Genomic DNA, 9,316 nt, shown 5'->3' with positions numbered 1-9,316 from the left:
TCCAGTAATCCCACGAAAAAACGATATCTCCATTTTTTTCTCCCAATTTTTCTTTTGTTTTTGTTTTCGTATTTTTTTAATTTTTTTTTTTTTTTATTCTCAATTTTTTTTTTCTTTAATTTTTTTCTTCTAACTTTTTTTCTCGCCCTGTTTCTCCCAGCCCTTCACCAATTTCAACGTTTCGGGTCATCTAGTAATCTCACGAGAAAACGACATCTCCTTTCTTTCTCCTAATTTTTTTTATGCCTTGTTCCTTCCAGCCTTCTACCAATTCCAACATTCCGGGTCATTCAGTAATCTCACGAGAAAACGATATTTCTATTTTTCTTTTCCAATTTTTTTTTTTTTTTTTTTTCTCCTGGATGTTTTTTTTTTGTTTTTTTTTCGATTTTTTTCTTTTCTTTTCGATTTTTTTTCCCGATTTTTTTTCTCTCTTTTCCGAATCATTTTTTCTCCAATTTTTTTTTGTTTTTTTCAACTGTTTTTTTTTTTGTTTTTCTTCGATTTTTTTTTTTTTTACTTCTGATTGTTCTTTCCGATTTTTTTTCCAATTTTTTTGTTTTTCCCTTTTCTGATTCATTTTTTCTCCCAATTTTTTTTTTTTCTTCCAAATTTTTTTTTTTTATTACACATTTTTTTTTTTTTTTTACCTCTAATTTTTTTCTTTCATCCTTTCAGATCCTGACCAATTCCAACATTTTACGTTATCCAGTCATCTCATGAAAAAACGACATCTTCATTTTTTTCCAATTTTTTTTTTCCTCCTTTTTTTTCTAATTTTTTTTTCTTTCTAGATTTTTTTTTTTTCCATTTCTTTTTTTCCTTTTTTTTTTTTCAATTTTTTTTTTTTTTTTTTCAGCTTCTCACTAATACCAAATTAGGGTCATCCAGTTATTTCACAGAAAAACGATATCTTCATTTTTTTTCCCGATTTTTTTTTTTTTTTCCTCAATTTGTTTTTTTTTTTCCATTTTTTTTTTTTTTTTCCGAAATTTTTTTTCATTTTTTTTGAGCTTTTTACCAATCCCAACATTCCGGGTCATTCAGTTATCTCACAAAAAAACGACATCTTCATTTTTTTTTTTCGATTTTTTTTTTTTTTTTCAATTTTTTTTTTTTTTTTTTTTTCTTGAATTTTATTTCTTCTTTTAATTTTTTTGCTTTTCTGATTTTTTTTCTTCCTTCAAATTTTTCATATAATTTTTTTTCTTTATTCTCAATTTTTTTTTTTAATTTTTTTTTCTTTTTCTTTTTCAATTTTTTTTTTTTTTTTCAAATTTTTTTTTTTTCCAAATTTTTTTTTTTTTTCCATCTTTTCTTTCCTTCCAATTCTCTTCTTCCAGAAATTTTTTTTTTTTTCCAATTTTTTTTTTCCGAAATTTTTTTTTTTTTCCAATATTTTTTTTTTTTTTCTTCTAGCTTCTCACTCATACCAAATTCGGGTCATCCAGTAATCTCACAAAAAAACGATATTTTTTTTTTTTTCCCGATTTTTTTTTTTTTCCTCAATTTTTTTTTTTTTTTCCATTTTTTTTTTTTTTTTTCATTCCAAAATTTTTTTTTTCATTTTTTTTGAGCTTCTCACCAATTCCAACATTTCGGGTCATCCAGTAATCTCACGGAAAAACGACATCTTTTTTTCTCTACCTAATTTTTTTTGTTTCCAATCATTTATTTATTTATTTTATTTTTTTTCTCCTTATATTTTTTTTTTTTTTTTCTCCCTTCAATTTCTTTTTCTCCTCAGCTTTCTACCAATCTTAACATTCCGGGTTATACAGTTATCTCACGAAAAAACGAGATCTTTTTTTTTTTCCCAATTTTTTTTTTTTGATTTTTTTTTTTTTTCAGCTTCTCACAAATTTCAATATTTCGGCTCATTCAGTAATCTCACGAAAAAATGACATCTTCATTTTTTCTCCCAATTTTTTTTTTCAATTTTTTTTTTTTTTCTTCCAATTTTTTTTTTCCTCAATTTCATTTTTTTTTTTTATTTTTTTTTCATTTTTTTTTTCTCTTGAATTTCATTTTTTTTTTGAATTTTTGTTTCTCCAATTTTTTTTTTTCCTCAATTTTATTTTTTTTCGTCTTCTGAATTTTATTTTATTTTTTTTTTCTTCCAATATTTTTTTTCTTTTCAGCTTTGCACTAATCTCAAGATTTTGGGTCATCCAGTAATCTCACGGAAAAGTGACATCTTCATTCTCTTTTTCAATTTTTTTTTTTTTTTTTTTTTTCTCGTTTTTTTTTTCGAATTGTTTTGTTTCTAATTTTTTTTTCTCTAATATTTTTTTTTTTTCTCTCGATTTTTTTTTTTTTTTTTTCGATTTTTTTTTTTTTTTTTTTAATTTTTTTTTAGCTTTTCACCAATCTCAACATTTCAGGTCATCCAGTTTTCAAACGGAGAAACGACATTTTTATCTTTTTTTCCGATTATTTTTTTTCTCAACTTTTTTTTTTTCTTTTGATCATTTTTTTTCTCTTTATTTTCTGAATTTTTTTTTTTTTTTCCTTTTTTTTTTTCTCAATTTTTGAGCTTTTTACCAATCCCAAAATTTCAGGTCATTCATTTTTCAAACGAAAGAACGACATCTTCATTTTTTGTCCAATTTTTTTTTTTTTTCCAGCTTTTTACTAATCCCAACATTTCGGATCATCCAGTCATCTCATGAAAAAACGACATCTTCATTTCTTCATTAATTTTTTTTTTTCCAGCTTTTCACCAATCTCAACATTTCGGACCATCCAGTCATCTCATGAAAAAACGACATCTCCATTTTTTTTTCAATTTTTTTTTTTTCTAATTTTTTTTTTTCTTTCCATTTAATTTTTTTTTTTGCTTTTCTCTCGATTTTTTTCTCTTTCTTTCAATTTTTTTTTTTTTTTTCACTAATTTTTTTTTTCTCAATTTTTTTTTTCTGATTTTTTTTTTTTTCTTTATTTCAGCTTTTTACCAATCTCAACATTCCGGGTCATCCAGTCATCCCATGAAAAAACGACATCTGCATTTTCTTTCACATTTTTTTTTTTCAATTTTTTTTTTTTTTTTTTTTTTCCTCAGCTTTCCACCAATCTCAACATTTCGGGTCGTCCAGTCATCTCATGGAAGAACGACATGTTTATTTTTTTTTCAATTTTCTTTTTTTTTCCCAATTTTTTTTTTTTGATTTTTTTTTTTTTCTCAGCTTTTCACAAATTTCAATATCTCGGCTCATTCAGTTATCTCACGAAAGAACGACATCTTCATTTTTTCTCCCAATTTTTTTTTTCAATTTTTTTTTTTTTTTTCCAATTTTTTTTTTTCCCTAATTTCATTTTTTTTCTTATTTTTTTTCATTTCTTTTTCTTTTCTCTTGAATTTCATTTTTTTTCAAATTTTTTTTTTTTCAATTTTTTTTTTCCCCAATTTTATTTTTTTCTCATTTTTTTTTTTCTTTTGAATTTGGTTTTATTTCATTTTTTTTTTCTTCCAATATTTTTTTTTCCCAGCTTTTCACTAATCTCAAGATTTTGGGTCATCCAGTAATCTCACGGAAAAGTGACATCTTCATTCTCTTTTTCAATTTTTTTTTTTTTTTTTTTTCCCTTTTTTTTTTCGAATTGTTTTTTTTCTAATTTTTTTTTTTCTAATATTTTTTTTTTTCTCTCAATTTTTTTTTTTTTCCATTTTTTTTTTTTTTTTTTTTAATTTTTTTTTTCTTAGCTTTTCACCAATCTCAACATTTCAGGTTTTCCAGTTTTCAAACGGAAAAACGACATTTTTATTTTTTTTTCCTATTTTTTTTTTTCTCAACTTTTTTTTTTCTTTTGATTATTTTTTTTCTCTTCATTTTCTGAATTTTTTTTTTTTTCTTTCCTTTTTTTTTTCCTTAATTTTTGAGCTTTTTACCAATCCCAAAATTTCAGGTCATCCATTTTTTGAACGAAAGAACGACATCTTCATTTTTTGTCCAATTTTTTTTTTTTTTTTTTCTTCCAATTTTTTTTTTTCTCAGCTTTCCACTGATCTCAACATTCCGGGTCATCCAGTAATCTCACGGAAGAGTGACATCTTCATTTTCTTTTTCAATTTTTTTTTTTTTTTTCTCTTCCGTTTTTTTTTTTTTGAATTGTTTTTTTTCCAATTTTTTTTTTCTAATATTTTTTTTTTTTCCATTTTTTTTTTTTTTTTTCTAATTTTTTTTTCTTGTTTTTTTTTCTAAATTTTTTTTTTTTTTTTTTTTTTTAATTTTTTTTTTTTCTTCTTTTCTTCTCATCGCCAGCTTTTCACTAATCTTAACATTTCGGGTCATCTAGTCATCTCATGAAGAAACGACATCTTCATTTTTTTTTAATTTTTTTTTTTTTCTTTCAAATTTTTTTTTTTTTAAATTTTTTTTTTTTTTTCCTCTTCCGCTAGCTTTTCACCAATCTCAACATTTCGGGTCATTCAGTCATCTCATGAAAAAAGGACATTTTCATTTTTTTCAATTTTTTTTTTTTTTTTTTATTTTTTTTTTTTTTTTTTTTTTTTTTTTTTTTTTTCTTTTTTTTTTTTTTTTCTTGCCAGCTTTCTACCAATCTCAACATTTCGGGTCATCTAGTCATCTCATGAAAAAACGACATCTTCATTTTCTTTTAATTTTTTTTTTTCTTCTTTCAATTTTTTTTTTTTTCTTCTGCCAGCTTTTCACCAATCTCAACATTTCGGGTCATCTAGTCATCTCATGAAAAAACGACATCTTCATTTTCTTTTAATTTTTTTTTTCTCCTTTTTTTTCAATTTTTTTTTTTCTGCTAGCTTTTCACCAATTTTAACCTCCCGGGTCATCTAGTCATCTCATGAAAAAACGACATCTCAATTTTTTTTTGAATTTTTTTTTTTTTTTTTCTCCGAAATTTTTTTTTTTTTTCTTTTAATTTTTTTTCTTTCTATCTTTTTTTACAATTTTTTTTTTTTTTTTTTTTTTTTTTTTTTTTTTTTTTTTTTTTTTTTTTTTTTTTCCCGCCAGCATTTCACCGATTTCAACATTTCGCGTCATCTAGTCATTTCATGAAAAAAGGACATTTTCATTTTTTTCAAATTTTTTTTTTTTTTTTTTTTCAAATTTTTTTTTTTTTTTTTTTTTTAATTTTTTTTTTTTTTTTTTTCTTCTTCTCATCGCCAGCTTTTCACCAATCTTAACATCTCAGGTCATCTAGTCATCTCATGAAGAAACGACATCTTCATTTTTTTTTAAATTTTTTTTTTTTCTTTCAAATTTTTTTTTTTTTTTTTTTTTTTCAATTTTTTTTTTTTTCTTCGATTTTTTTTTTTTTTTTTCTTGCCAGCTTTCCACCAATCTCAACATCTCGGGTCATCTAGTCATCTCATGAAAAAACGACATCTTCATTTTTTATCAAATTTTTTTTTGTCTTCTTTTTTTTTCAATTTTTTTTTTTTTTTTTTGTTTTCTAATTTTTTTTTTTTTTTTTTTTTTTTTTGCCAGCTTTTCACCAATCTCAACATTCCAGGTCATCCAGTCATCTTATGAAAAAACGACATCTTTATATTTCTTTAATTTTTTTTTTTTTTTTTTTCCAATTTTTTTTTTTTTTTTTATTTTCAATTTTTTTTTTTCGCTAGCTTTCTACCAATCTCAACATAACGGGTCATCTAGTCATCTCATAGAAAAACGACATCTTCATTTTTTTCTTTTTTTTTTTTATTTTATTTTATTTTATTTTTTTTTTTTCTTCTTGTAAGCTGTTCACCAATCTCAACATCTCGGGTATTCTGGTCATCTCATAAAAGAACGACATCTCCATTTTTTTTTTTTTCATTTTTTTTTTTTTAATTTTTTTTTTTCTATTTTTTTTTTTTTTTTTTTTTTTTTTTTTTTTTCTTCATTGCCAGCTCTTCACCAATCTCGACATTTCGTGTCATCCAGTCATCTTATGGAAAAACGACATCTTCATTTCTTTATCAATTTTTTCTTCCTAATTTTTTTTTTTTTTTTACAATTTTTTTTTTTTTTTAATTTTTTTTTTTTCTCGAATTTTTTTTTTTTTTTTTTTCAGCTTTTTACTAATCTCAACATTCCGGGAAATCCAGTCATCCTATGAAAAAACGACATCTTTATTTTTTCCTAATTTTTTTTTTTTTTTCTCTCAATTTTTTTTCTTTTTTTTTTGCTAGCTTTTCACCGAACTCAACATTCCGGGTAATCTAGTCATCTCATGGAAAAACGACATCTTCATTTTTTTTCAATTTTTTTTTTTTTTTTAATTCTTTTTCTTCTAGCTCTTCACCAATCTCAACATTCCGGGTCATCCAGTCATCTCATGAAAAAATGACATCTTTATTTTTCTATCGATTTTTTTTTTTTTAATTTTTTTTTTCTTTTTATTTCAATTTTTTTTTTTTTCCCTTTACAATTTTTTTTTTTTTTTGAATTTTTTTTTTTCCTCGAATTTTTTTTTTTTTTTTTTTCTTTCAGCTTTTTACCAATCTCAACATTTCGGGTAATTCAGTCATCTCATAAAAGAACGACATCTTCATTTCTTCATTAATTTTTTTTTTCCTTAGCTTTTCAACAATCTCAACATTTCGGACCATCCAGTCATCTCATGAAAAAACAAAATCTTCATTTTTTTCCAATTTTTTTTTTTTTTTCTCCCAATTTTTTTTCTTTTTTTTTTCTGCTAGCTTTTCACCAATTTCAACCTCCCGCGTCAATTAGTCATCTCATGAAAAAACGACATCTCAATTTTTCTTTGAATTTTTTTTTTTTTTTCTCCGAATTTTTTTTTTTTTTTTTCCCGCCAGCATTTCACCGATTACAACATTTCAGGTCATCTAGTCATTTCATGAAAAAAGGACATTTTCATTTTTTTCAGATTTTTTTTTTTTTTTTTTCAAATTTTTTTTTTTTTTTTTTATTTTTTTTTTTTTTTTTTTTTTCTTCTCATCGCCAGCTTTACACCAATTTTAACATTTCGGGTCATCTAGTCATCTTATGAAGAAACGACATCTTCATTTTTTTTTAAATTTTTTTTTTTCTTTCAATTTTTTTTTTTTTTTTTCAAATTTTTTTTTTTTTTCCTCTTCCGCTAGCTTTTCACCAATCTCAACATTTCGGGTCATTCAGTCATCTCATGGAAAAAGGACATTTTCATTTTTTTCAATTTTTTTTTTTTTTTTCAAATTTTTTTTTTTTTTTCAATTTTTTTTTTTCAAATTTTTTTTCTTTTTTCCTCTTCCGCTAGCTTTCCACCAATCTCAACCTTCGGGTCATCTAGTTATCTCATGAAAAAACGACATCTTCATTTTCTTTTAATTTTTTTTTTTCTTCTTTCGATTTTTTTTTTTTTTTTTGCCCGCTTTTCACCAATCTCAACATTTCGGGTCATCTAGTCATTTCATGAAAAAACGACATCTTCATTTTTCATCAAATTTTTTTTTTTCCTTTTTTTTTTTCAATTTTTTTTTTTTTTTTTTTTTTTTTCTGCCAGCTTTTCACCAATCTCGACATTTCGGGTCATCCAGTCATCTTATGAAAAAACGAAATCTTCATTTTTTTTTTTTTTTTTTTTTTTTCAATTTTTTTTTTTTTTTTTTTTTTCTTCCTCTAGCTTCTTATCAATCTCAACATTCCGGGTAATCCAGTCATCTCATGAAAAAACGACATCTTCATTACTTCATTAATTTTTTTTTTTCCCAGCTTTTCACCAATCTCAACATTTCGGACCATCCAGTCATCTCATGAAAAAATACATCTTCATTTTTTTTCCGAATTTTTTTTTTTTTTTTTTTCAATTTTTTTTTTTTTTTTTTCTGAATTTTTTTTTTTCTGCTAGCTCTTCACCAATTTCAACCTCCCGGGTCATCTAGTCATTTCATGAAAAAACGACATCTCAATTTTTTTTTTAATTTTTTTTTTTTTTTTTCTACGAATTTTTTTTTTTTTTTTTTCAATTCTTTTCCTTTCTATCTTTCTTTACAATTTTTTTTTTTTCTTTTAAATTTTTTTTTTTTTTTTTTTCCCCAATTTTTTTTTTTTTTTTTCCCGCCAGCATTTCACCGATTCCAACATTCCGGGTCATCCAGTCATTTCATGAAAAAAAGACATTTTCATTTTTTTCAGATTTTTTTTTTTTTTTTTTTCAAATTTTTTTTTTTTTTTTTTTTTTAATTTTTTTTTTTTTTTTTTCTCTTCTCATCGCCAGCTTTTCACCAATCACGACATTTCAGGTCATCTAGTCATCTCATGAAGAAACGACATCTTCATTTTTTTTTAAATTTTTTTTTTTTCTTTCGAATTTTTTTTTTTTTTTCAAATTTTTTTTTTTTTCCCTCTTCCGCTAGCTTTCTACCAATCTCAACATTTCGGGTCATTCAGTCATCTCATGAAAGGAGGACATTTTCATTTTTTTCAAATTTTTTTTTTTTTTTTTTTCAAATTTTTTTTTTTTTTTTTTTTTTAATTTTTTTTTTTTTTTTTTTTTTCTCTCATCGCCAGCTTTTCACCAATCTTAACATCTCAGGTCATCTAGTCATCTCATGAAGAAACGACATCTTCATTTTTTTTAAAATTTTTTTTTTTTTTTCCAAATTTTTTTTTTTTTTTTTTTTTTTTCAATTTTTTTTTTTTCTTCGATTTTTTTTTTTTTTTTCTTGCCAGCTTTCCACCAATCTCAACATCTCGGGTCATCTAGTCATCTCATGAAAAAACGACATCTTCATTTTTTATCAAATTTTTTTTTGTCTTCTTTTTTTTTCAATTTTTTTTTTTTTTTTTGTTTTCTAATTTTTTTTTTTTTTTTTTTTTTTTTGCCAGCTTTTCACCAATCTTAACATTCCAGGTCATCCAGTCATCTTATGAAAAAACGACATCTTTATTTTTCTTTAATTTTTTTTTTTTTTTTTTCCAATTTTTTTTTTTTTTTTTATTTCTAATTTTTTTTTTTCGCTAGCTTTCTACCAATCTCAACATAACGGGTCATCTAGTCATCTCATAGAGAAACGACATCTTCATTTTTTTCTTTTTTTTTTTTATTTTATTTTATTTTATTTTTTTTCTTTCTTCTTGTAAGCTGTTCACCAATTTCAACATCTCAGGTATTCCGGTCATCTCATAAAAGAACGACATCTCCATTTTTTTTTTTTTTTTCCAATTTTTTTTTTTTAATTTTTTTTTTTTTTTTTTTTTTTTTTTTTTTTCTTCATTGCCAGCTTTTCACCAATCTCGACATTTCGTGTCATCCAGTCATCTTATGGAAAAACGACATCTTCATTTCTTTATCAATTTTTTCTTCCTAATTTTTTTTTTTTTTTTACAATTTTTTTTTTTTTTTA

This window comes from Athalia rosae, unplaced genomic scaffold (assembly GCF_917208135.1).
Source record: "Athalia rosae unplaced genomic scaffold, iyAthRosa1.1, whole genome shotgun sequence".
NCBI lineage: Eukaryota > Metazoa > Arthropoda > Insecta > Hymenoptera > Athaliidae > Athalia > Athalia rosae.
This window is presented reverse-complemented; position numbering follows the sequence as displayed.